At 44.2% G+C, this 27,986-nt stretch overlaps 1 protein-coding gene across 2 annotated transcripts in view; it reads right to left on the minus strand.

Annotated features, from left to right (window-relative positions):
* The window catches only part of FBXO44 (F-box protein 44), a 39,240-nt gene extending 25,899 nt beyond the window's left edge, over positions 1 to 13,341 (minus strand). Inside the window, exon 1 of one of the 2 annotated variants that reach the window (XM_088457579.1) lies at positions 13,191 to 13,341. The gene's annotated coding sequence lies outside the window, so the exon portion shown is untranslated. Of the gene's footprint in view, positions 1 to 12,070; positions 12,093 to 13,190 lie in introns of those variants that run through there. The other variant, XM_088457581.1, reaches the window with a different exon arrangement.
* Positions 13,342 to 27,986: the final 14,645 nt, after the last annotated feature.

Below are 27,986 nucleotides of genomic sequence, written 5' to 3' on the forward strand. Positions count from 1 at the left end.
CTCACCAGCAACAAAGCACAGCACAACACTCACAGATAGGTATCCAAGTGTCTCTGAGCAAACTCCCTGTCTGCTCTCCCAGGTGAGACACTCAGTCCTCAACACACTAGGCTTATATTGGCCACTCTCAGGTGGGAACCCTAACAAGCCTGTTACCAGGCTGCAAGGCCCAAAACCTGGAGTGGCCGTGGGTGGAGCCCTCCCTCTCCTCTCACCCACAACCCCCAGGTCCCAAGCCAAGACTCAAGCCTGCTACACTGCAGACTTTCTCCTGGGGGTTTAGAACACATAAGACAGGAATCTGGGACAAATGTACCTGTCACAGACCACTTTACCAGTGATCCTATCGCAATATTATATATTTATATTAGTTAAGCTCCTGTATTTTTTATTTTTGTGCATATATCAAATGTCTCCACAGGTAGCACCTCCAATAATATGGGAATCTGTATGATTGACCGCCAGACCCTTGCTCGGCGGTTGGAATCCTGACAGCAGCATCCAGGCAGAGAAATCCCGATCGTCGAAGGTAAGTATATACTAACCTATTTCTAACCCCCTAACCCTAACCTTTCCCCCAAGTGCCTAACCCTAATCCCCCCTCTATGTGCCTAAACCTATCCCCCCTTCCCCACCACCTAAACCTAAGTCCCCCCCCGGGGTACCTAACCCTAACCATCCCTCCCCCTAGCCTAACCCTAAGTCCCCCCCCAGGAGCCTTAAACCTAACCTCCCCCCCCACGCGCGCAGCTATCCGCACCCGGCATCCCTACGATCGGGATGCCGGGCGCCGGTCTCCTGGCGTCGGTAAAATGGCAGGAATCTAAATTTACACACCTGTCATTTAACCCTAGCTGGGATTAAGTAGTCGGGAAGCCGGCTGTCAGGAAAGATAGATAGATAGATAAATATATATCTATCTCTATGTGTATCTATCTATCTATCTATCTATCTATCTATCTGTGTTCAGTCTAAGGCCCATCCATTTCCTATATGAAGCCAAAAAATGCATAACGTAGCACACCTGGGAAGCCTGAGACACTTTCCACTCAGACTAGCCCCCTGATTACATTGGTTACAGCGTGGAGTCTGGCATAGTAATATACACACCAGTCAGACTAGCCCCCTGATTACATTGGTTACAGCGTGGAGTCTGGCATAGTAATATACACACCAGTCAGACTAGCACCCTGATTACATTGGTTACAGCATGGAGTCTGGCATAGTAATATACACACCACTCAGACTAGCACCCTGATTACATTGGTTACAGCATGGAGTCTGGCATAGTAATATACACACCAGTCAGACTACCACCCTGATTACAATGGTTACAGCATGGAGTCTGGCATAGTAATATACACACCACTCAGACTAGCACCCTTATTACATTGGTTACAGCATGGAGTCTGGCATAGTAATATACACACCAGTCAGACTAGCACCCTGATTACATTGGTTACAGCATGGAGTCTGGCATAGTAATATACACACCAGTCAGACTAGCACCCTGATTACATTGGTTACAGCATGGAGTCTGGCATAGTAATATACACACCAGTCAGACTAGCCCCCTGATTACATTGGTTACAGCATGGAGTCTGGCATAGTAATATACACACCACTCAGACTAGCACCCTGATTACATTGGTTACAGCATGGAGTCTGGCATAGTATTATACACACCACTCAGACTAGCCCCCTGATTACATTGGTTACAGCATGGAGTCTGGCATAGTAATATACACACCAGTCAGACTAGCCCCCTTATTACATTGGTTACAGCATGGAGTCTGGCATAGTAATATACACACCAGTCAGACTAGCACCCTGATTACATTGGTTACAGCATGGAGTCTGGCATAGTAATATACACACCACTCAGACTAGCAACCTGATTACATTGGTTACAGCATGGAGTCTGGCATAGTAATATACACACCACTCAGACTAGCAACCTGATTACATTGGTTACAGCATGGAGTCTGGCATAGTAATATACACACCAGTCAGACTAGCACCCTGATTACATTGGTTACAGCATGGAGTCTGGCATAGTAATATACACACCAGTCAGACTAGCACCCTTATTACATTGGTTACAGCATGGAGTCTGGCATAGTAATATACACACCAGTCACACTAGCACCCTGATTACATTGGTTACAGCACAGAGTCTGGCATAGTAATATACACACACCAGTCAGACTAGCACCCTGATTACATAGGTTACAGCACGGAGTCTGGCATAGTAATATACACACCAGTCAGACTACCACCCTGATTACAATGGTTACAGCATGGAGTCTGGCATAGTAATATACACACCAGTCAGACTAGTACCCTGATTACATTGGTTACAGCATGGAGTCTGGCATAGTAATATACACACCAGTCAGACTAGCACCCTGATTACATTGGTTACAGCATGGAGTCTGGCATAGTAATATACACACCACTCAGACTAGCACCCTGATTACATTGGTTACAGCATGGAGTCTGGCATAGTAATATACACACCACTCAGACTAGCAACCTGATTACATTGGTTACAGCATGGAGTCTGGCATAGTAATATACACACCAGTCAGACTAGCACCCTGATTACATTGGTTACAGCATGGAGTCTGGCATAGTAATACACACCACTCAGACTAGCAACCTGATTACATTGGTTACAGCATGGAGTCTGGCATAGTAATATACACACCACTCAGACTAGCAACCTGATTACATTGGTTACAGCATGGAGTCTGGCATAGTAATATACACACCAGTCAGACTAGCACCCTGATTACATTGGTTACAGCATGGAGTCTGGCATAGTAATATACACACCAGTCAGACTAGCACCCTTATTACATTGGTTACAGCATGGAGTCTGGCATAGTAATATACACACCAGTCACACTAGCACCCTGATTACATTGGTTACAGCACAGAGTCTGGCATAGTAATATACACACACCAGTCAGACTAGCACCCTGATTACATAGGTTACAGCATGGAGTCTGGCATAGTAATATACACACACCAGTCAGACTAGCACCCTGATTACATAGGTTACAGCATGGAGTCTGGCATAGTAATATACACACCACTCAGATTAGCACCCTGATTACATTGGTTACAGCATGGAGTCTGGCATAGTAATATACACACCACTCAGACTAGCACCCTTATTACATTGTTTACAGCATGGAGTCTGGCATAGTAATATACACACCAGTCAGACTAGTACCCTGATTACATTGGTTACAGCATGGAGTCTGGCATAGTAATACACACACCACTCAGATTAGCCCCCTGATTACATTGGTTACAGCATGGAGTCTGGCATAGTAATATACACACCAGTCAGACTAGCACCCTGATTACATTGGTTACAGCATGGAGTCTGGCATAGTAATATACACACACCACTCAGATTAGCACCCTGATTACATTGGTTACAGCATGGAGTCTGGCATAGTAATATACACACACCAGTCAGACTAGCACCCTGATTACATAGGTTACAGCATGGAGTCTGGCATAGTAATATACACACCACTCAGATTAGCACCCTGATTACATTGGTTACAGCATGGAGTCTGGCATAGTAATATACACACCACTCAGACTAGCACCCTTATTACATTGTTTACAGCATGGAGTCTGGCATAGTAATATACACACCAGTCAGACTAGTACCCTGATTACATTGGTTACAGCATGGAGTCTGGCATAGTAATACACACACCACTCAGATTAGCCCCCTGATTACATTGGTTACAGCATGGAGTCTGGCATAGTAATATACACACCAGTCAGACTAGCACCCTGATTACATTGGTTACAGCATGGAGTCTGGCATAGTAATATACACACCAGTCAGACTAGCCCCCTGATTACATTGGTTACAGCATGGAGTCTGGCATAGTAATATACACACCAGTCAGACTAGCACCCTGATTACATTGGTTACAGCATGGAGTCTGGCATAGTAATATACACACCAGTCAGACTAGCACCCTGATTACATTGGTTACAGCATGGAGTCTGGCATAGTAATACACACCAGTCAGACTAGCACCCTGATTACATTGGTTACAGCATGGAGTCTGGCATAGTAATATACACACCAGTCAGACTAGCCCCCTGATTACATTGGTTACAGCATGGAGTCTGGCATAGTAATATACACACCAGTCAGACTAGCACCCTGATTACATTGGTTACAGCATGGAGTCTGGCATAGTAATATACACACCAGTCAGACTAGCACCCTGATTACATTGGTTACAGCATGGAGTCTGGCATAGTAATATACACACCAGTCAGACTAGCCCCCTGATTACATTGGTTACAGCATGGAGTCTGGCATAGTAATATACACACCACTCAGACTAGCACCCTGATTACATTGGTTACAGCATGGAGTCTGGCATAGTAATATACACACCACTCAGACTAGCACCCTGATTACATTGGTTACAGCATAGAGTCTGGCATAGTAATATACACACCAGTCAGACTAGCCCCCTGATTACATTGGTTACAGCATAGAGTCTGGCATAGTAATATACACACCACTCAGACTAGCACCCTGATTACATTGGTTACAGCATAGAGTCTGGCATAGTAATACACACCAGTCAGACTAGCACCCTGATTACATTGGTTACAGCATGGAGTCTGGCATAGTAATATACACACCACTCAGACTAGCACCCTGATTACATTGGTTACAGCATGGAGTCTGGCATAGTAATATACACACCACTCAGACTAGCCCCCTGATTACATTGGTTACAGCATGGAGTCTGGCATAGTAATATACACACCAGTCAGACTAGCCCCCTGATTACATTGGTTACAGCATGGAGTCTGGCATAGTAATATACACACACCAGTCACACTAGCACCCTGATTACATTGGTTACAGCATGGAGTCTGGCATAGTAATATACACACCACTCAGACTAGCCCCCTGATTACATTGGTTACAGCATGGAGTCTGGCATAGTAATACACACACCACTCAGACTAGCACCCTGATTACATTGGTTACAGCATGGAGTCTGGCATAGTAATATACACACCACTCAGACTAGCCCCCTGATTACATTGGTTACAGCATGGAGTCTGGCATAGTAATATACACACCAGTCAGACTAGTACCCTGATTACATTGGTTACAGCATGGAGTCTGGCATAGTAATATACACACCAGTCAGACTAGCACCCTGATTACATTGGTTACAGCATGGAGTCTGGCATAGTAATACACACACCACTCAGACTAGCCCCCTGATTACATTGGTTACAGCATGGAGTCTGGCATAGTAATATACACACCACTCAGACTAGCACCCTGATTACATTGGTTACAGCATGGAGTCTGGCATAGTAATATACACACCACTCAGACTAGCCCCCTGATTACATTGGTTACAGCATGGAGTCTGGCATAGTAATACACACACCACTCAGACTAGCACCCTGATTACATTGGTTACAGCATGGAGTCTGGCATAGTAATATACACACCACTCAGACTAGCCCCCTGATTACATTGGTTACAGCATGGAGTCTGGCATAGTAATATACACACCAGTCAGACTAGCCCCCTGATTACATTGGTTACAGCATGGAGTCTGGCATAGTAATATACACACCAGTCAGACTAGCACCCTGATTACATTGGTTACAGCATGGAGTCTGGCATAGTAATATACACACCAGTCAGACTAGCACCCTGATTACATTGGTTACAGCATGGAGTCTGGCATAGTAATACACACACCAGTCAGACTAGCACCCTGATTACATTGGTTACAGCATGGAGTCTGGCATAGTAATATACACACCAGTCAGACTAGCACCCTGATTACATTGGTTAGAGCATGGAGTCTGGCATAGTAATACACACACCAGTCAGACTAGCCCCCTGATTACATTGGTTAGTGCATGGAGTCTGGCATTGTAATATACACACCAGTCAGACTAGTACCCTGATTACATTGGTTACAGCATGGAGTCTGGCATAGTAATATACACAACAGTCAGACTAGCACCCTGATTACATTGGTTACAGCATGGAGTCTGGCATAGTAATATACACACCAGTCAGACTAGCCCCCTGATTACATTGGTTACAGCATGGAGTCTGGCATAGTAATACACACACCAGTCAGACTAGCACCCTGATTACATTGGTTACAGCATGGAGTCTGGCATAGTAATATACACACCAGTCAGACTAGCACCCTGATTACATTGGTTACAGCATGGAGTCTGGCATAGTAATATACACACCAGTCAGACTAGCCCCCTGATTACATTGGTTACAGCATGGAGTCTGGCATAGTAATATACACACCACTCAGACTAGCACCCTGATTACATTGGTTACAGCATGGAGTCTGGCATAGTATTATACACACCACTCAGACTAGCCCCCTGATTACATTGGTTACAGCATGGAGTCTGGCATAGTAATATACACACCAGTCAGACTAGCCCCCTGATTACATTGGTTACAGCATGGAGTCTGGCATAGTAATATACACACCACTCAGACTAGCAACCTGATTACATTGGTTACAGCATGGAGTCTGGCATAGTAATATACACACCACTCAGACTAGCAACCTGATTACATTGGTTACAGCATGGAGTCTGGCATAGTAATATACACACCAGTCAGACTAGCACCCTGATTACATTGGTTACAGCATGGAGTCTGGCATAGTAATATACACACCAGTCAGACTAGCACCCTTATTACATTGGTTACAGCATGGAGTCTGGCATAGTAATATACACACCAGTCACACTAGCACCCTGATTACATTGGTTACAGCACAGAGTCTGGCATAGTAATATACACACACCAGTCAGACTAGCACCCTGATTACATAGGTTACAGCATGGAGTCTGGCATAGTAATATACACACACCAGTCAGACTAGCACCCTGATTACATTGGTTACAGCATGGAGTCTGGCATAGTAATATACACACACCACTCAGATTAGCACCCTGATTACATTGGTTACAGCATGGAGTCTGGCATAGTAATATACACACACCAGTCAGACTAGCACCCTGATTACATAGGTTACAGCATGGAGTCTGGCATAGTAATATACACACCACTCAGATTAGCACCCTGATTACATTGGTTACAGCATGGAGTCTGGCATAGTAATATACACACCACTCAGACTAGCACCCTTATTACATTGTTTACAGCATGGAGTCTGGCATAGTAATATACACACCAGTCAGACTAGTACCCTGATTACATTGGTTACAGCATGGAGTCTGGCATAGTAATACACACACCACTCAGATTAGCCCCCTGATTACATTGGTTACAGCATGGAGTCTGGCATAGTAATATACACACCAGTCAGACTAGCACCCTGATTACATTGGTTACAGCATGGAGTCTGGCATAGTAATATACACACCAGTCAGACTAGCCCCCTGATTACATTGGTTACAGCATGGAGTCTGGCATAGTAATATACACACCAGTCAGACTAGCACCCTGATTACATTGGTTACAGCATGGAGTCTGGCATAGTAATATACACACCAGTCAGACTAGCACCCTGATTACATTGGTTACAGCATGGAGTCTGGCATAGTAATACACACCAGTCAGACTAGCACCCTGATTACATTGGTTACAGCATGGAGTCTGGCATAGTAATATACACACCACTCAGACTAGCACCCTGATTACATTGGTTACAGCATGGAGTCTGGCATAGTAATATACACACCAGTCAGACTACCACCCTGATTACAATGGTTACAGCATGGAGTCTGGCATAGTAATATACACACCACTCAGACTAGCACCCTTATTACATTGGTTACAGCATGGAGTCTGGCATAGTAATATACACACCAGTCAGACTAGCACCCTGATTACATTGGTTACAGCATAGAGTCTGGCATAGTAATATACACACCAGTCAGACTAGCCCCCTGATTACATTGGTTACAGCATAGAGTCTGGCATAGTAATATACACACCACTCAGACTAGCACCCTGATTACATTGGTTACAGCATAGAGTCTGGCATAGTAATACACACCAGTCAGACTAGCACCCTGATTACATTGGTTACAGCATGGAGTCTGGCATAGTAATATACACACCACTCAGACTAGCACCCTGATTACATTGGTTACAGCATGGAGTCTGGCATAGTAATATACACACCAGTCAGACTAGCGCCCTGATTACATTGGTTACAGCATGGAGTCTGGCATAGTAATATACACACCACTCAGACTAGCCCCCTGATTACATTGGTTACAGCATGGAGTCTGGCATAGTAATATACACACCAGTCAGACTAGCCCCCTGATTACATTGGTTACAGCATGGAGTCTGGCATAGTAATATACACACACCAGTCACACTAGCACCCTGATTACATTGGTTACAGCATGGAGTCTGGCATAGTAATATACACACACCACTCACACTAGCACCCTGATTACATTGGTTACAGCATGGAGTCTGGCATAGTAATATACACACCACTCAGACTAGCCCCCTGATTACATTGGTTACAGCATGGAGTCTGGCATAGTAATACACACACCACTCAGACTAGCACCCTGATTACATTGGTTACAGCATGGAGTCTGGCATAGTAATATACACACCACTCAGACTAGCCCCCTGATTACATTGGTTACAGCATGGAGTCTGGCATAGTAATATACACACCAGTCAGACTAGTACCCTGATTACATTGGTTACAGCATGGAGTCTGGCATAGTAATATACACACCAGTCAGACTAGCACCCTGATTACATTGGTTACAGCATGGAGTCTGGCATAGTAATATACACACCAGTCAGACTAGCACCCTGATTACATTGGTTACAGCATGGAGTCTGGCATAGTAATATACACACCACTCAGACTAGCCCCCTGATTACATTGGTTACAGCATGGAGTCTGGCATAGTAATATACACACCACTCAGACTAGCACCCTGATTACATTGGTTACAGCATGGAGTCTGGCATAGTAATACACACACCACTCAGACTAGCACCCTGATTACATTGGTTACAGCATGGAGTCTGGCATAGTAATATACACACCACTCAGACTAGCCCCCTGATTACATTGGTTACAGCATGGAGTCTGGCATAGTAATACACACACCACTCAGACTAGCACCCTGATTACATTGGTTACAGCATGGAGTCTGGCATAGTAATATACACACCACTCAGACTAGCCCCCTGATTACATTGGTTACAGCATGGAGTCTGGCATAGTAATATACACACCAGTCAGACTAGCACCCTGATTACATTGGTTACAGCATGGAGTCTGGCATAGTAATATACACACCAGTCAGACTAGCACCCTGATTACATTGGTTACAGCATGGAGTCTGGCATAGTAATATACACACCAGTCAGACTAGCACCCTGATTACATTGGTTACAGCATGGAGTCTGGCATAGTAATATACACACCAGTCAGACTAGCACCCTGATTACATTGGTTACAGCATGGAGACTGGCATAGTAATATACACACCACTCAGACTAGCCCCCTGATTACATTGGTTAGAGCATGGAGTCTGGCATAGTAATACACACACCAGTCAGACTAGCCCCCTGATTACATTGGTTAGTGCATGGAGTCTGGCATTGTAATATACACACCAGTCAGACTAGTACCCTGATTACATTGGTTACAGCATGGAGTCTGGCATAGTAATATACACAACAGTCAGACTAGCACCCTGATTACATTGGTTACAGCATGGAGTCTGGCATAGTAATATACACACCAGTCAGACTAGCCCCCTGATTACATTGGTTACAGCATGGAGTCTGGCATAGTAATACACACACCAGTCAGACTAGCACCCTGATTACATTGGTTACAGCATGGAGTCTGGCATAGTAATATACACACCAGTCAGACTAGCACCCTGATTACATTGGTTACAGCATGGAGTCTGGCATAGTAATATACACACCAGTCAGACTAGCACCCTGATTACATTGGTTACAGCATGGAGTCTGGCATAGTAATATACACACCAGTCAGACTAGCACCCTGATTACATTGGTTACAGCATGGAGTCTGGCATAGTAATATACACACCAGTCAGACTAGCACCCTGATTACATTGGTTACATCATGGAGTCTGGCATAGTAATATACACACCACTCAGACTAGCACCCTGATTACATTGGTTACAGCATGGAGTCTGGCATAGTAATATACACACCACTCAGACTAGCACCCTGATTACATTGGTTACAGCATGGAGTCTGGCATAGTAATATACACACCAGTCAGACTAGTACCCTGATTACATTGGTTACAGCATGGAGTCTGGCATAGTAATATACACACCACTCAGACTAGCCCCCTGATTACATTGGTTACAGCATGGAGTCTGGCATAGTAATATACACACCAGTCAGACTAGCCCCCTGATTACATTGGTTACAGCATGGAGTCTGGCATAGTAATATACACACCAGTCAGACTAGCACCCTGATTACATTGGTTACAGCATGGAGTCTGGCATAGTAATATACACACCACTCAGACTAGCCCCCTGATTACATTGGTTACAGCGTGGAGTCTGGCATAGTAATATACACACCAGTCAGACTAGCACCCTGATTACATTGGTTACAGCATGGAGTCTGGCATAGTAATATACACACCACTCAGACTAGCCCCCTGATTACATTGGTTACAGCATGGAGTCTGGCATAGTAATATACACACCACTCAGACTGGCACCCTGATTACTTTGGTTACAGCATGGAGTCTGGCATAGTAATATACACACACCAGTCACACTAGCACCCTGATTACATTGGTTACAGCACAGAGTCTGGCATAGTAATATACACACCACTCAGACTAGCACCCTGATTACATTGGTTACAGCATGGAGTCTGGCATAGTAATACACACCAGTCAGACTAGCACCCTGATTACATAGGTTACAGCATGGAGTCTGGCATAGTAATATACACACACCAGTCAGACTAGCACCCTGATTACATAGGTTACAGCATGGAGTCTGGCATAGTAATATACACACCACTCAGATTAGCACCCTGATTACATTGGTTACAGCATGGAGTCTGGCATAGTAATATACACACCACTCAGACTAGCACCCTTATTACATTGTTTACAGCATGGAGTCTGGCATAGTAATATACACACCAGTCAGACTAGCACCCTGATTACATTGGTTACAGCATGGAGTCTGGCATAGTAATATACACACCAGTCAGACTAGCCCCCTGATTACATTGGTTACAGCATGGAGTCTGGCATAGTAATATACACACCAGTCAGACTAGCCCCCTGATTACATTGGTTACAGCATGGAGTCTGGCATAGTAATATACACACCAGTCAGACTAGCACCCTGATTACATTGGTTACAGCATGGAGTCTGGCATAGTAATATACACACCAGTCAGACTAGCACCCTGATTACATTGGTTACAGCATGGAGTCTGGCATAGTAATATACACACCAGTCAGACTAGTACCCTGATTACATTGGTTACAGCATGGAGTCTGGCATAGTAATATACACACCAGTCAGACTAGCACCCTGATTACATTGGTTACAGCATGGAGTCTGGCATAGTAATATACACACCAGTCAGACTAGCACCCTGATTACATTGGTTACAGCATGGAGTCTGGCATAGTAATATACACACCAGTCAGACTAGCACCCTGATTACATTGGTTACAGCATGGAGTCTGGCATAGTAATATACACACCACTCAGACTAGCACCCTTATTACATTGGTTACAGCATGGAGTCTGGCATAGTAATACACACACCACTCAGACTAGCACCCTGATTACATTGGTTACAGCATGGAGTCTGGCATAGCAATACACACACCAGTCAGACTAGCACCCTGATTACATTGGTTACAGCATGGAGTCTGGCATAGTAATATACACACCAGTCAGACTAGCCCCCTGATTACATTGGTTACAGCATGGAGTCTAGCATAGTAATATACACACCACTCAGACTAGCACCCTGATTACATTGGTTACAGCGTGGAGTCTGGCATAGTAATATACACACCAGTCAGACTAGCACCCTGATTACATTGGTTACAGCATGGAGTCTGGCATAGTAATACACACACCACTCAGACTAGCACCCTGATTACATTGGTTACAGCATGGAGTCTGGCATAGTAATATACACACCACTCAGACTAGCACCCTGATTACATTGGTTACAGCATGGAGTCTGGCATAGTATTATACACACCACTCAGACTAGCCCCCTGATTACATTGGTTACAGCATGGAGTCTGGCATAGTAATATACACACCAGTCAGACTAGCCCCCTGATTACATTGGTTACAGCATGGAGTCTGGCATAGTAATATACACACCACTCAGACTAGCAACCTGATTACATTGGTTACAGCATGGAGTCTGGCATAGTAATATACACACCAGTCAGACTAGCACCCTGATTACATTGGTTACAGCATGGAGTCTGGCATAGTAATATACACACCAGTCAGACTAGCACCCTGATTACATTGGTTACAGCATGGAGTCTGGCATAGTAATATACACACCAGTCAGACTAGCACCCTGATTACATTGGTTACATTGTGTGGGATACATACAGAGCAGCCAGTAATTACCCTGTATACACATAATACACGTATGTGCCCCCGGCAGTGTAATAATACATGTATGTGCCCCCGGCAGTGTAATAATACATGTATGTGCCCCTGGCAGTGTAATAATACATGTATGTGCCCCTGGCAGTGTAATAATACACGTATGTGCCCCCTGCAGTGTAATAATACATGTATGTGCCCCCTGCAGTGTAATAATACATGTATGTGCCCCCGGCAGTGCAGTTTGGTTTGGGTGGGGGCAGTTACTGCTGTCATGTGTTGCTCCCATCTCAGAATCAGCCCCAGAGACGTACACGGACCAGTTCTTCTACAATGTGCTAAATACAGATATAAAGTGCTGAAGCCCCTTGGGAGGGTAGAATCCTATTGGCGAATGATGGCAGCCCCCAGACCCATTCAGCTGAGCAGGAGAGGAGAGGAGAGATCAGTGAGTATGTGTCCTGTAATTACAGCCCAGCAGCAGAGAGTTACTTACAGCCAGGGGGGCACAGGACCCCTAATCTCCAATCCCCTCCAGCACTATACACAGCAATGCAGCACTCCTAGGAGGCACCAGGAAGAGCAAGGAGGCACCGGGGTCAGTTCCCAGGGGCAGGACAAACAGCTGCAGCAATTTACGTGTAAGAGCAGCATTAGCTCCCCCTAGTGGCTGTAAGGTGGTAAAGCAGGTTCATAGCAGGAATGCAAATCAGCCAACAGATAAACCCCCATAGATCAGCAATCACTTCAGGTAATTCTGCGTTTTGCACATGATTGGCCCCATTTATCAAACTACTTGATGAAAAGTTTTAAATAGCGTTGTTCCTCGCCATGATGTTTCTTTTTCCTGCCCTTGTATTTAACATTGTAAAATGTCACTGCGAGAGCTAGCGTTATATATGTCTTGTCAGCGCTGGCAATACAAGGTAAGCGCCGAGTGTAGCTCTAAGCCCGCACATGCGTAGTCTCCGCTCATAGAGCCAATGCCTCAGTAAGCCCGTCAGGCCGACTTAAGATTCTACACATCCTGGTCACATACTTCCCAACTTTTCTACTCCTCGAAGAGGGACACTTCATACACGACCGTAAAGGGGCGGGACTTTACTAGAAGGGGCGTGGCTTCTTAGAAATGGGGCGGAGCCTAGTGGCAATCCCCGATTGTGTCATTTTAAGGGGTGTGTCCAGCACTCTCCGAGATGCCTATGCAGGGCAGCGGTATGTGCTCTCCCCAACTTCCCCCCACTGTGGCAACACTGCGGCAACACTGCGGCCTGTGGGTGGACAATTGGGAGGTATGTGTTCAGAATGTTCCCGTAGAAACCCGGCAGCTGCAAAGCATGCTGGCCTTTCTTCTGGTGTCAAGGGGCGGGCGCTGGCAAGACATTGCGGGCCGCTGTCTATCAGCGGGGACAAACTGGCGAATTGAAATGTGCTTAAAAACAGCGCTATCAGCAATAATAAATACAAATATATTTTGCACTGGAAATAAATTTGAAGGTATATAAATGGGGGATGATTGTGTAATTAAATCTGTAATGTATGGGGGTCACAGATCGCAGATTCCCACCAATAAGTGATTGGAATTTGTGAATTAGATTGTCCAACATGTTGGATTTCACAGACCAATCAGGAATGTAGTGTATGGTAACAATCATCAGATTTGCAGATGTTACTAGTAACTAGAGATGAGCGGGTCCCCAGAACCGGAACCACCCGAACTTTGGGATCCGGGGCGAGAACTGAGTCCAGTTTGGGTTTTCCCGCCAGACTCGGATCTCAAAATGAACGTCATCCTCCCGCTGTCTGATTCTCACGGGGCTTTGGATACTATAAAGGTTCCTACGCTCGCCGCCATTTTCATTCCGGCTGTGGAGAGTGAAGAGGAAGCTAGGGAGGGGGCTGTGCTGTTGTTATCCATAGGGGCTGGCTGCTGTTGCTATGCATACGGGCTGGCTGCTGTTGTCATAGGGGCTGGCTGCTGTTGTCTATAGGGGCTGGCTGCTGTTATCATAGAGGCTGGCTGTTGTTGTCCATAGGGTCTGGCTGCTGTTGACTATAGGGGCTGGCTGCTGTTGTCATAGGGGCTGGCTGCTATTGTCTATAGGGGCTGGCTGCTGTTATCATAAAGGCTGGCTGTTGTTGTCCATAGGGGCTGGCTGCTGTTGTCTATATGGGCTGGCTGTTGTTGTCCACTCCATAGGGGCTGGAACATCCTTGCCTGTGTGTGCTATTTACCAGTGTCATATCTTAGTACAGCAGTGCTAAAGAACATCCTTTCCTGTGTGTGCTATTTACCAGTGTCATATCTTAGTCCAGCAGTGCTACAGAACATCCTTGCCTGTGTGTGCTATTTACCAGTGTCATACCTTAGTACAGCAGTGCTACAGAACATCCTTGCCTGTGTGTGCTATTTACCAGTGTCATACCTTAGTACGGCAGTGCTAAAGAACATCCTTGCCTGTGTGTGCTATTTACCAGTGTCATATCTTAGTACAACAGTGCAACAGAACATCCTTGCCTGTGTGTGCTATTTACCAGTGTCATATCTTAGTACGGCAGTGGTACAGAACATCCTTGTCTGTGTGTGCTATTTACCAGTGTCATATCTTAGTACAGCAGTGCTACAGAACATCCTTTCCTGTGTGTGCTATTTACCAGTGTCATATCTTAGTACAGCAGTGCTACAGAACATCCTTACCTGTGTGTGCTATTTACCAGTGTCATATCTTAGTACAGCAGTGCTACAGAACATCCTTGCCTGTGTGTGCTATTTACCAGTGTCATATTATTGTACAGTAGTGCTACAGAACATTCTTGCCTGTGTGTGCTATTTACCAGTGTCATATCTTAGTACGGCTGTGCTACAGAACATCCTTGCCTGTGTGTGCTATTTACCAGTGTCATATGTTAGTACAACAGTGCTACATAACATCCTTTCCTGTGTGTGCTATTTACCAGTGTCATATGTTAGTACAGCAGTGCTACAGAACATTCTTGCCTGTGTGTGCTATTTACCAGTGTCCGATCTTAGTACAGCAGTGCAACAGAACATTCTTGCCTGTGTGTGCCATTTACCAGTGTCCTATCTTAGTACAACAGTGCTACAGAACATCCTTGCCTGTGTGTGCTATTTACCAGTGTCATATGTTAGTACAACAGTGCTACATAACATCCTTTCCTGTGTGTGCTATTTACCAGTGTCATATGTTAGTACAGCTGTGCTACACAACATCCTTGCCTGTGTGTGCTATTTACCAGTGTCATATTATTGTACAGCAGTGCTACAGAACATCCTTGCCTGTGTGTGCTATTTACCAGTGTTATATCATAGTACGGCAGTGCTACAGAACATCCTTGCCTGTGTGTGCTATTTACCAGTGTCATATCTTAGTACGGCAGTGCTACAGATCATCCTTGCCTGTGTGTGCCATTTACCAGTGTCATATCTTAGTACAGCAGTGTTACAGAACATCCTTGCCTGTGTGTGCTATTTACCAGTGTCATATCTTAGTACAGTAGTGCTACACAACATCCTTGCCTGTGTGTGCTATTTACCAGTGTCATATCTTAGTACGGCAGTGCTACAGAACATCCTTGCCTGTGTGTGCTATTTACCAGTGTCATATCTTAGTACAACAGTGCAACAGAACATCCTTGCCTGTGTGTGCTATTTACCAGTGTCATATCTTAGTACGGCAGTGGTACAGAACATCCTTTCCTGTGTGTGCTATTTACCAGTGTCATATCTTAGTACAGCAGTGCTACAGAACATCCTTGCCTGTGTGTGCTATTTACCAGTGTCATATCTTAGTACGGCAGTGGTACAGAACATCCTTGCCTGTGTGTGCTATTTACCAGTGTCATATCTTAGTACAGCAGTGCTACAGAACATCCTTTCCTGTGTGTGCTATTTACCAGTGTCATATCTTAGTACAGCAGTGCTACAGAACATCCTTGCCTGTGTGTGCTATTTACCAGTGTCATATCTTAGTACAGCAGTGCTACAGAACATCCTTGCCTGTGTGTGCTATTTACCAGTGTCATATTATTGTACAGCAGTGCTACAGAACATTCTTGCCTGTGTGTGCTATTTACCAGTGTCATATCTTAGTACGGCAGTGCTACAGAACATTCTTGCCTATGTGTGCTATTTACCAGTGTCATATCTTAGTACGGCTGTGCTACAGAACATACTTGCCTGTGTGTGCTATTTACCAGTGTCCGATCTTAGTACAGCAGTGCAACAGAACATTCTTGCCTGTGTGTGCCATTTACCAGTGTCCTATCTTAGTACAACAGTGCTACAGAACATCCTTGCCTGTGTGTGCTATTTACCAGTGTCATATGTTAGTACAACAGTGCTACATAACACCCTTTCCTGTGTGTGCTATTTACCAGTGTCATATGTTAGTACAGCAGTGCTACACAACATCCTTGCCTGTGTGTGCTATTTACCAGTGTCATATCTTAGTCCAGCAGTGCTACAGAACATCCTTGCCTGTGTGTGCTATTTACCAGTGTCATATTATTGTACAGCAGTGTTACAGAACATCCTTTCCTGTGTGTGCTATTTACCAGTGTCATATCTTAGTACAGCAGTGCTACAGAACATCCTTGCCTGTGTGTGCTATTTACCAGTGTCATATCATAGTACAGCAGTGCTACAGAACATCCTTGCTTGTGTGTGCTTTTTACCAGTGTCATATCTTAGTACAGCAGTGCTAAAGAACATCCTTTCCTGTGTGTGCTATTTACCAGTGTCATATCTTAGTACAGCAGTGCTACAGAACATCCTTGCTTGTGTGTGCTATTTACCAGTGTCATATTATTGTACAGCAGTGCTACAGAACATCCTTGCCTGTGTGTGCTATTTACCAGTGTCATATCTTAGTCCAGCAGTGCTACAGAACATCCTTGCCTGTGTGTGCTATTTACCAGTGTCATATCTTAGTACGGCAGTGCTACAGAACATCCTTGCCTGTGTGTGCTATTTACCAGTGTCATATCTCAGTACGGCAGTGCTACAGAACATCCTTGCCTGTGTGTGCCATTTACCAGTGTCATATCTCAGTACGGCAGTGTTACAGAACATCCTTGCCTGTGTGTGCCATTTACCAGTGTCATATCTTAGTACGGCAGTGCTACACAACATCCTTGCCTGTGTGTGCCATTTACCAGTGTCATATCTTAGTACAGCAGTGCTACAGAACATCCTTGCTTATGTGTGCTATTTACCAGTGTCATATTATTGTACAGCAGTGCTACAGAACATCCTTGCCTGTGTGTGCTATTTACCAGTGTCATATCTTAGTCCAGCAGTGCTACAGAACATCCTTGCCTGTGTGTGCTATTTACCAGTGTCATATCTCAGTACAGCAGTGCTACAGAACATCCTTGCCTGTGTGTGCTATTTACCAGTGTCATATCTCAGTACGGCAGTGCTACAGAACATCCATGCCTGTGTGTGCTATTTACCAGTGTCATATCTTAGTACGGCAGTGTTACAGAACATCCTTGCCTGTGTGTGCCATTTACCAGTGTCATATCTTAGTACGGCAGTGCTACACAACATCCTTGCCTGTGTGTGCCATTTACCAGTGTCATATCTTAGTACAGCAGTGCTACAGAACATCCTTGCTTGTGTGTGCTATTTACCTGTGTCATATCTTAGTACAGCAGTGCTACAGAACATCCTTGCTTGTGTGTGCTATTTACCAGTGTCATATTATTGTACAGCAGTGCAACAGAACATCCTTGCCTGTGTGTGCTATTTACCAGTGTCATATCTTAGTCCAGCAGTGCTACAGAACATCCTTGCCTGTGTGTGCTATTTACCAGTGTCATATCTTAGTACATCAGTGCTACCGAACATCCTTGCCTGTGTGTGCTATTTACCAGTGTCATATCTTAGTACAGCAGTGCTACCGAACATTCTTGCCTGTGTGTGCCATTTACCAGTGTCCTATCTTAGTACAACAGTGCTACAGAACATCCTTGCCTGTGTGTGCTATTTACCAGTGTCATATGTTAGTACAACAGTGCTACATAACATCCTTTCCTGTGTGTGCTATTTACCAGTGTCATATCTTAGTACAGCAGTGCTACAGAACATCCTTGCTTGTATGTGCTATTTACCAGTGTCATATTATTGTACAGCAGTGCTACAGAACATCCTTGCCTGTGTGTGCTATTTACCAGTGTCATATCTTAGTCCAGCAGTGCTACAGAACATCCTTGCCTGTGTGTGCTATTTACCAGTGTCATATTATTGTACAGCAGTGTTACAGAACATCCTTGCCTGTGTGTGCTATTTACCAGTGTCATATCTTAGTACAGCAGTGTTACAGAACATCCTTGCCTGTGTGTGCTATTTACCAGTGTCATATCTTAGTACAGCAGTGCTACAGAACATCCTTGCCTGTGTGTGCTATTTACCAGTGTCATATCTTAGTACAGCAGTGCTACAGAACATCCTTGCCTGTGTGTGCTCTTTACCAGTGTCATATCTTAGTACAGCAGTGTTACAGAACATCCTTGCCTGTGTGTGCTATTTACCAGTGTCATATCTTAGTACAGCAGTGTTACAGAACATCCTTGCCAGTGTGTGCTATTTACCAGTGTCATATCTTAGTCCAGCAGTGCTACAGAACATCCTTGCCTGTGTGTGCTATTTACCAGTGTCATATCTTAGTACAGCAGTGTTACAGAACATCCTTGCCAGTGTGTGCTATTTACCAGTGTCATATCTTAGTACAGCAGTGCTACAGAACATCCTTGCCTGTGTGTGCTATTTACCAGTGTCATATCTTAGTACAGCAGTGTTACAGAACATCCTTGCCTGTGTGTGCTATTTACCAGTGTTATATCATAGTACAGCAGTGCTACAGAACATCCTTGCCTGTGTGTGCTATTTACCAGTGTCATATCTTAGTACAGCAGTGCTACAGAACATCCTTGCCTGTGTGTGCTATTTACCAGTGTCATATCATAGTACAGCAGTGCTACAGAACATCCTTGCCTGTGTGTGCTATTTACCAGTGTCATATCTTAGTACGGCAGTGCTACAGAACATCCTTGCCTGTGTGTGCCATTTACCAGTGTCATATCTTAGTACGGCAGTGTTACAGAACATCCTTGCCTGTGTGCCATTTACCAGTGTCATATCTTAGTACGGCAGTGCTACAGAACATCCTTTCCTGTGTGTGCTATTTACCAGTGTCATATCTTAGTACGGCAGTACTACAGAACATCCTTTCCTGTTTGTGCTATTTACCAGTGTCATATCTTAGTACGGCAGTGCTACAGAACATCCTTGCCTGTGTGTGCTATTTACCAGTGTCATATCTTAGTACAGCAGTGCTACAGAACATCCTTGCCTGTGTGTGCTATTTACCAGTGTCATATCTTAGTACAGCAGTGTTACAGAACATCCTTGCCTGTGTGTGCTATTTACCAGTGTCATATCATAGTACAGCAGTGCTACAGAACATCCTTGCCTGTGTGTGCCATTTACCAGTGTCATATCTTAGTACAGCAGTGCTACAGAACATCCTTGCCTGTGTGTGCTATTTACCAGTGTCATATCTTAGTACAACAGTGCTACATAACATCCTTTCCTGTGTGTGCTATTTACCAGTGTCATATCTTAGTACAACAGTGCTACATAACATCCTTGCCTGTGTGTGCTATTTACCAGTGTCATATTATTGTACAGCAGTGCTACACAACATCCTTGCCTGTGTGTGCTATTTACCAGTGTCATATTATTGTACAGCAGTGTTACAGAACATCCTTGCCTGTGTGTGCCATTTACCAGTGTCATATCTTAGTACAGCAGTGCTACAGAACATCCTTGCCTGTGTGTGCTATTTACCAGTGTCATATCTTAGTACAGCAGTGCTACAGAACATCCTTGCCTGTGTGTGCTATTTACCAGTGTCATATCTTAGTATGGCAGTGTTACAGAACATCCTTGCCTGTGTGTGCTATTTACCAGTGTAATTTCTTAGTACAGCAGTGCTACAGAACATCCTTGCCTGTGTGTGCTATTTACCAGTGTCATATCTTAGTATGTCATATCTTAGTACAGCAGTGCTACAGAACATCCTTGCCTGTGTGTGCTATTTACCAGTGTAATTTCTTAGTACAGCAGTGCTACACAACATCCTTGCCTGTGTGTGCTATTTACCAGTGTCATATCTTAGTACAGCAGTGTTACAGAACATCCTTGCCTGTGTGTGCTATTTACCAGTGTCATATCTTAGTACAGCAGTGGTACAGAACATCCTTGCCTGTGTGTGCTATTTACCAGTGTCATATCTTAGTACGGCAGTGCTACAGAACATCCTTGCCTGTGTGTGCTATTTACCAGTGTCATATCTTAGTACAACAGTGCTACATAACATCCTTTCCTGTGTGTGCTATTTACCAGTGTCATATGTTAGTACAGCAGTGCTACACAACATCCTTGCCTGTGTGTGCTATTTACCAGTGTCATATTATTGTACAACAGTGCTACATAACATCCTTGCCTGTGTGTGCTATTTACCAGTGTCATATCTTAGTACAGTAGTGCTACACAACATCCTTGCCTGTGTGTGCTATTTACCAGTGTCATACCTTAGTACGGCAGTGCAACAGAACATCCTTGCCTGTGTGTGCTATTTACCAGTGTCATATCTTAGTACAGCAGTGCTACAGAACATCCTTTCCTGTGTGTGCTATTTACCAGTGTCATATCTTAGTACAGCAGTGCTACAGAACATCCTTGCCTGTGTGTGCTATTTACCAGTGTCATATCTTAGTACAGCAGTGCTACAGAACATCCTTGCCTGTGTGTGCTATTTACCAGTGTCATATTATTGTACAGCAGTGCTACAGAACATTCTTGCCTGTGTGTGCTATTTACCAGTGTCATATCTTAGTACGGCAGTGCTACAGAACATTCTTGCCTATGTGTGCTATTTACCAGTGTCATATCTTAGTACGGCTGTGCTACAGAACATACTTGCCTGTGTGTGCTATTTACCAGTGTCCGATCTTAGTACAGCAGTGCAACAGAACATTCTTGCCTGTGTGTGCCATTTACCAGTGTCCTATCTTAGTACAACAGTGCTACAGAACATCCTTGCCTGTGTGTGCTATTTACCAGTGTCATATGTTAGTACAACAGTGCTACATAACATCCTTTCCTGTGTGTGCTATTTACCAGTGTCATATGTTAGTACAGCAGTGCTACACAACATCCTTGCCTGTGTGTGCTATTTACCAGTGTCATATCTTAGTCCAGCAGTGCTACAGAACATCCTTGCCTGTGTGTGCTATTTACCAGTGTCATATTATTGTACAGCAGTGTTACAGAACATCATTTCCTGTGTCTGCTATTTACCAGTGTCATATCTTAGTACAGCAGTGCTACAGAACATCCTTGCCTGTGTGTGCTATTTACCAGTGTCATATCATAGTACAGCAGTGCTACAGAACATCCTTGCTTGTGTGTGCTTTTTACCAGTGTCATATCTTAGTACAGCAGTGCTAAAGAACATCCTTTCCTGTGTGTGCTATTTACCAGTGTCATATCTTAGTACAGCAGTGCTACAGAACATCCTTGCTTGTGTGTGCTATTTACCAGTGTCATATTATTGTACAGCAGTGCTACAGAACATCCTTGCCTGTGTGTGCTATTTACCAGTGTCATATCTTAGTCCAGCAGTGCTACAGAACATCCTTGCCTGTGTGTGCTATTTACCAGTGTCATATCTTAGTACGGCAGTGCTACAGAACATCCTTGCCTGTGTGTGCTATTTACCAGTGTCATATCTCAGTACGGCAGTGCTACAGAACATCCTTGCCTGTGTGTGCCATTTACCAGTGTCATATCTCAGTACGGCAGTGTTACAGAACATCCTTGCCTGTGTGTGCCATTTACCAGTGTCATATCTTAGTACGGCAGTGCTACACAACATCCTTGCCTGTGTGTGCCATTTACCAGTGTCATATCTTAGTACAGCAGTGCTACAGAACATCCTTGCTTATGTGTGCTATTTACCAGTGTCATATTATTGTACAGCAGTGCTACAGAACATCCTTGCCTGTGTGTGCTATTTACCAGTGTCATATCTTAGTCCAGCAGTGCTACAGAACATCCTTGCCTGTGTGTGCTATTTACCAGTGTCATATCTTAGTACAGCAGTGCTACAGAACATCCATGCCTGTGTGTGCCATTTACCAGTGTCATATCTCAGTACGGCAGTGTTACAGAACATCCTTGCCTGTGTGTGCCATTTACCAGTGTCATATCTTAGTACGGCAGTGCTACACAACATCCTTGCCTGTGTGTGCCATTTACCAGTGTCATATCTTAGTACAGCAGTGCTACAGAACATCCTTGCTTGTGTGTGCTATTTACCAGTGTCATATTATTGTACAGCAGTGCTACAGAACATCCTTGCCTGTGTGTGCTATTTACCAGTGTCATATCTTAGTACAGCAGTGCTACAGAACATCCTTGCTTGTGTGTGCTATTTACCAGTGTCATATTATTGTACAGCAGTGCTACAGAACATCCTTGCCTGTGTGTGCTATTTACCAGTGTCATATCTTAGTACAGCAGTGCTACAGAACATCCATGCCTGTGTGTGCCATTTACCAGTGTCATATCTCAGTACGGCAGTGTTACAGAACATCCTTGCCTGTGTGTGCCATTTACCAGTGTCATATCTTAGTACGGCAGTGCTACACAACATCCTTGCCTGTGTGTGCCATTTACCAGTGTCATATCTTAGTACAGCAGTGCTACAGAACATCCTTGCTTGTGTGTGCTATTTACCAGTGTCATATTATTGTACAGCAGTGCTACAGAACATCCTTGCCTGTGTGTGCTATTTACCAGTGTCATATCTTAGTCCAGCAGTGCTACAGAACATCCTTGCCTGTGTGTGCTATTTACCAGTGTCATATCTTAGTACGGCAGTGCTACAGAACATCCTTGCCTGTGTGTGCTATTTACCAGTGTCATATCTCAGTACGGCAGTGCTACAGAACATCCTTGCCTGTGTGTGCCATTTACCAGTGTCATATCTCAGTACGGCAGTGTTACAGAACATCCTTGCCTGTGTGTGCCATTTACCAGTGTCATATCTTAGTACGGCAGTGCTACACAACATCCTTGCCTGTGTGTGCCATTTACCAGTGTCATATCTTAGTACAGCAGTGCTACAGAACATCCTTGCTTATGTGTGCTATTTACCAGTGTCATATTATTGTACAGCAGTGCTACAGAACATCCTTGCCTGTGTGTGCTATTTACCAGTGTCATATCTTAGTCCAGCAGTGCTACAGAACATCCTTGCCTGTGTGTGCTATTTACCAGTGTCATATCTTAGTACAGCAGTGCTACAGAACATCCATGCCTGTGTGTGCCATTTACCAGTGTCATATCTCAGTACGGCAGTGTTACAGAACATCCTTGCCTGTGTGTGCTATTTACCAGTGTCATATTATTGTACAACAGTGCTACATAACATCCTTGCCTGTGTGTGCTATTTACCAGTGTCATATCTTAGTACAGTAGTGCTACACAACATCCTTGCCTGTGTGTGCTATTTACCAGTGTCATACCTTAGTACGGCAGTGCTACAGAACATCCTTGCCTGTGTGTGCTATTTACCAGTGTCATATCTTAGTACAACAGTGCAACAGAACATCCTTGCCTGTGTGTGCTATTTACCAGTGTCATATCTTAGTACAGCAGTGCTACAGAACATCCTTTCCTGTGTGTGCTATTTACCAGTGTCATATCTTAGTACAGCAGTGCTACAGAACATCCTTGCCTGTGTGTGCTATTTACCAGTGTCATATCTTAGTACAGCAGTGCTACAGAACATCCTTGCCTGTGTGTGCTATTTACCAGTGTCATATTATTGTACAGCAGTGCTACAGAACATTCTTGCCTGTGTGTGCTATTTACCAGTGTCATATCTTAGTACGGCAGTGCTACAGAACATTCTTGCCTATGTGTGCTATTTACCAGTGTCATATCTTAGTACGGCTGTGCTACAGAACATACTTGCCTGTGTGTGCTATTTACCAGTGTCCGATCTTAGTACAGCAGTGCAACAGAACATTCTTGCCTGTGTGTGCCATTTACCAGTGTCCTATCTTAGTACAACAGTGCTACAGAACATCCTTGCCTGTGTGTGCTATTTACCAGTGTCATATGTTAGTACAACAGTGCTACATAACATCCTTTCCTGTGTGTGCTATTTACCAGTGTCATATGTTAGTACAGCAGTGCTACACAACATCCTTGCCTGTGTGTGCTATTTACCAGTGTCATATCTTAGTCCAGCAGTGCTACAGAACATCCTTGCCTGTGTGTGCTATTTACCAGTGTCATATTATTGTACAGCAGTGTTACAGAACATCCTTTCCTGTGTGTGCTATTTACCAGTGTCATATCTTAGTACAGCAGTGCTACAGAACATCCTTGCCTGTGTGTGCTATTTACCAGTGTCATATCATAGTACAGCAGTGCTACAGAACATCCTTGCTTGTGTGTGCTTTTTACCAGTGTCATATCTTAGTACAGCAGTGCTAAAGAACATCCTTTCCTGTGTGTGCTATTTACCAGTGTCATATCTTAGTACAGCAGTGCTACAGAACATCCTTGCTTGTGTGTGCTATTTACCAGTGTCATATTATTGTACAGCAGTGCTACAGAACATCCTTGCCTGTGTGTGCTATTTACCAGTGTCATATCTTAGTCCAGCAGTGCTACAGAACATCCTTGCCTGTGTGTGCTATTTACCAGTGTCATATCTTAGTACGGCAGTGCTACAGAACATCCTTGCCTGTGTGTGCTATTTACCAGTGTCATATCTCAGTACGGCAGTGCTACAGAACATCCTTGCCTGTGTGTGCCATTTACCAGTGTCATATCTCAGTACGGCAGTGTTACAGAACATCCTTGCCTGTGTGTGCCATTTACCAGTGTCATATCTTAGTACGGCAGTGCTACACAACATCCTTGCCTGTGTGTGCCATTTACCAGTGTCATATCTTAGTACAGCAGTGCTACAGAACATCCTTGCTTATGTGTGCTATTTACCAGTGTCATATTATTGTACAGCAGTGCTACAGAACATCCTTGCCTGTGTGTGCTATTTACCAGTGTCATATCTTAGTCCAGCAGTGCTACAGAACATCCTTGCCTGTGTGTGCTATTTACCAGTGTCATATCTTAGTACAGCAGTGCTACAGAACATCCATGCCTGTGTGTGCCATTTACCAGTGTCATATCTCAGTACGGCAGTGTTACAGAACATCCTTGCCTGTGTGTGCCATTTACCAGTGTCATATCTTAGTACGGCAGTGCTACACAACATCCTTGCCTGTGTGTGCCATTTACCAGTGTCATATCTTAGTACAGCAGTGCTACAGAACATCCTTGCTTGTGTGTGCTATTTACCTGTGTCATATCTTAGTACAGCAGTGCTACAGAACATCCTTGCTTGTGTGTGCTATTTACCAGTGTCATATTATTGTACAGCAGTGCTACAGAACATCCTTGCCTGTGTGTGCTATTTACCAGTGTCATATCTTAGTCCAGCAGTGCTACAGAACATCCTTGCCTGTGTGTGCTATTTACCAGTGTCATATCTTAGTACAGCAGTGCTACCGAACATCCTTGCCTGTGTGTGCTATTTACCAGTGTCATATCTTAGTACAGCAGTGCTACCGAACATTCTTGCCTGTGTGTGCCATTTACCAGTGTCCTATCTTAGTACAACAGTGCTACAGAACATCCTTGCCTGTGTGTGCTATTTACCAGTGTCATATGTTAGTACAACAGTGCTACATAACATCCTTTCCTGTGTGTGCTATTTACCAGTGTCATATGTTAGTACAGCAGTGCTACAGAACATCCTTGCCTGTGTGTGCTATTTACCAGTGTTATATCATAGTACGGCAGTGCTACAGAACATCCTTGCCTGTGTGTGCTATTTACCAGTGTCATATCTTAGTACGGCAGTGCTACAGATCATCCTTGCCTGTGTGTGCCATTTACCAGTGTCATATCTTAGTACAGCAGTGTTACAGAACATCCTTGCCTGTGTGTGCTATTTACCAGTGTCATATCTTAGTACAGCAGTGCTACACAACATCCTTGCCTGTGTGTGCTATTTACCAGTGTCATATCTTAGTACAGCAGTGTTACAGAACATCCTTGCCTGTGTGTGCTATTTACCAGTGTCATATCTTAGTACAGCAGTGCTACAGAACATCCTTGCCTGTGTGTGCTTTTTACCAGTGTCATATCTTAGTACAGCAGTGCTACAGAACATCCTTGCCTGTGTGTGCTATTTACCAGTGTCATATCTTAGTACAGCAGTGCTACAGAACATCCTTGCTTGTATGTGCTATTTACCAGTGTCATATTATTGTACAGCAGTGCTACAGAACATCCTTGCCTGTGTGTGCTATTTACCAGTGTCATATCTTAGTCCAGCAGTGCTACAGAACATCCTTGCCTGTGTGTGCTATTTACCAGTGTCATATTATTGTACAGCAGTGTTACAGAACATCCTTGCCTGTGTGTGCTATTTACCAGTGTCATATCTTAGTACAGCAGTGTTACAGAACATCCTTGCCTGTGTGTGCTATTTACCAGTGTCATATCTTAGTACAGCAGTGCTACAGAACATCCTTGCCTGTGTGTGCTATTTACCAGTGTCATATCTTAGTACAGCAGTGTTACAGAACATCCTTGCCTGTGTGTGCTATTTACCAGTGTCATATCTTAGTACAGCAGTGTTACAGAACATCCTTGCCAGTGTGTGCTATTTACCAGTGTCATATCTTAGTCCAGCAGTGCTACAGAACATCCTTGCCTGTGTGTGCTATTTACCAGTGTCATATCTTAGTACAGCAGTGTTACAGAACATCCTTGCCAGTGTGTGCTATTTACCAGTGTCATATCTTAGTACAGCAGTGCTACAGAACATCCTTGCCTGTGTGTGCTATTTACCAGTGTCATATCTTAGTACAGCAGTGTTACAGAACATCCTTGCCTGTGTGTGCTATTTACCAGTGTTATATCATAGTACAGCAGTGCTACAGAACATCCTTGCCTGTGTGTGCTATTTACCAGTGTCATATCTTAGTACAGCAGTGCTACAGAACATCCTTGCCTGTGTGTGCTATTTACCAGTGTCATATCATAGTACAGCAGTGCTACAGAACATCCTTGCCTGTGTGTGCTATTTACCAGTGTCATATCTTAGTACGGCAG

This window comes from Taudactylus pleione, unplaced genomic scaffold (genome assembly GCF_031769625.1).
Source record: "Taudactylus pleione unplaced genomic scaffold, aTauple2 ptg000770l, whole genome shotgun sequence".
Lineage (NCBI taxonomy): Eukaryota > Metazoa > Chordata > Amphibia > Anura > Myobatrachidae > Taudactylus > Taudactylus pleione.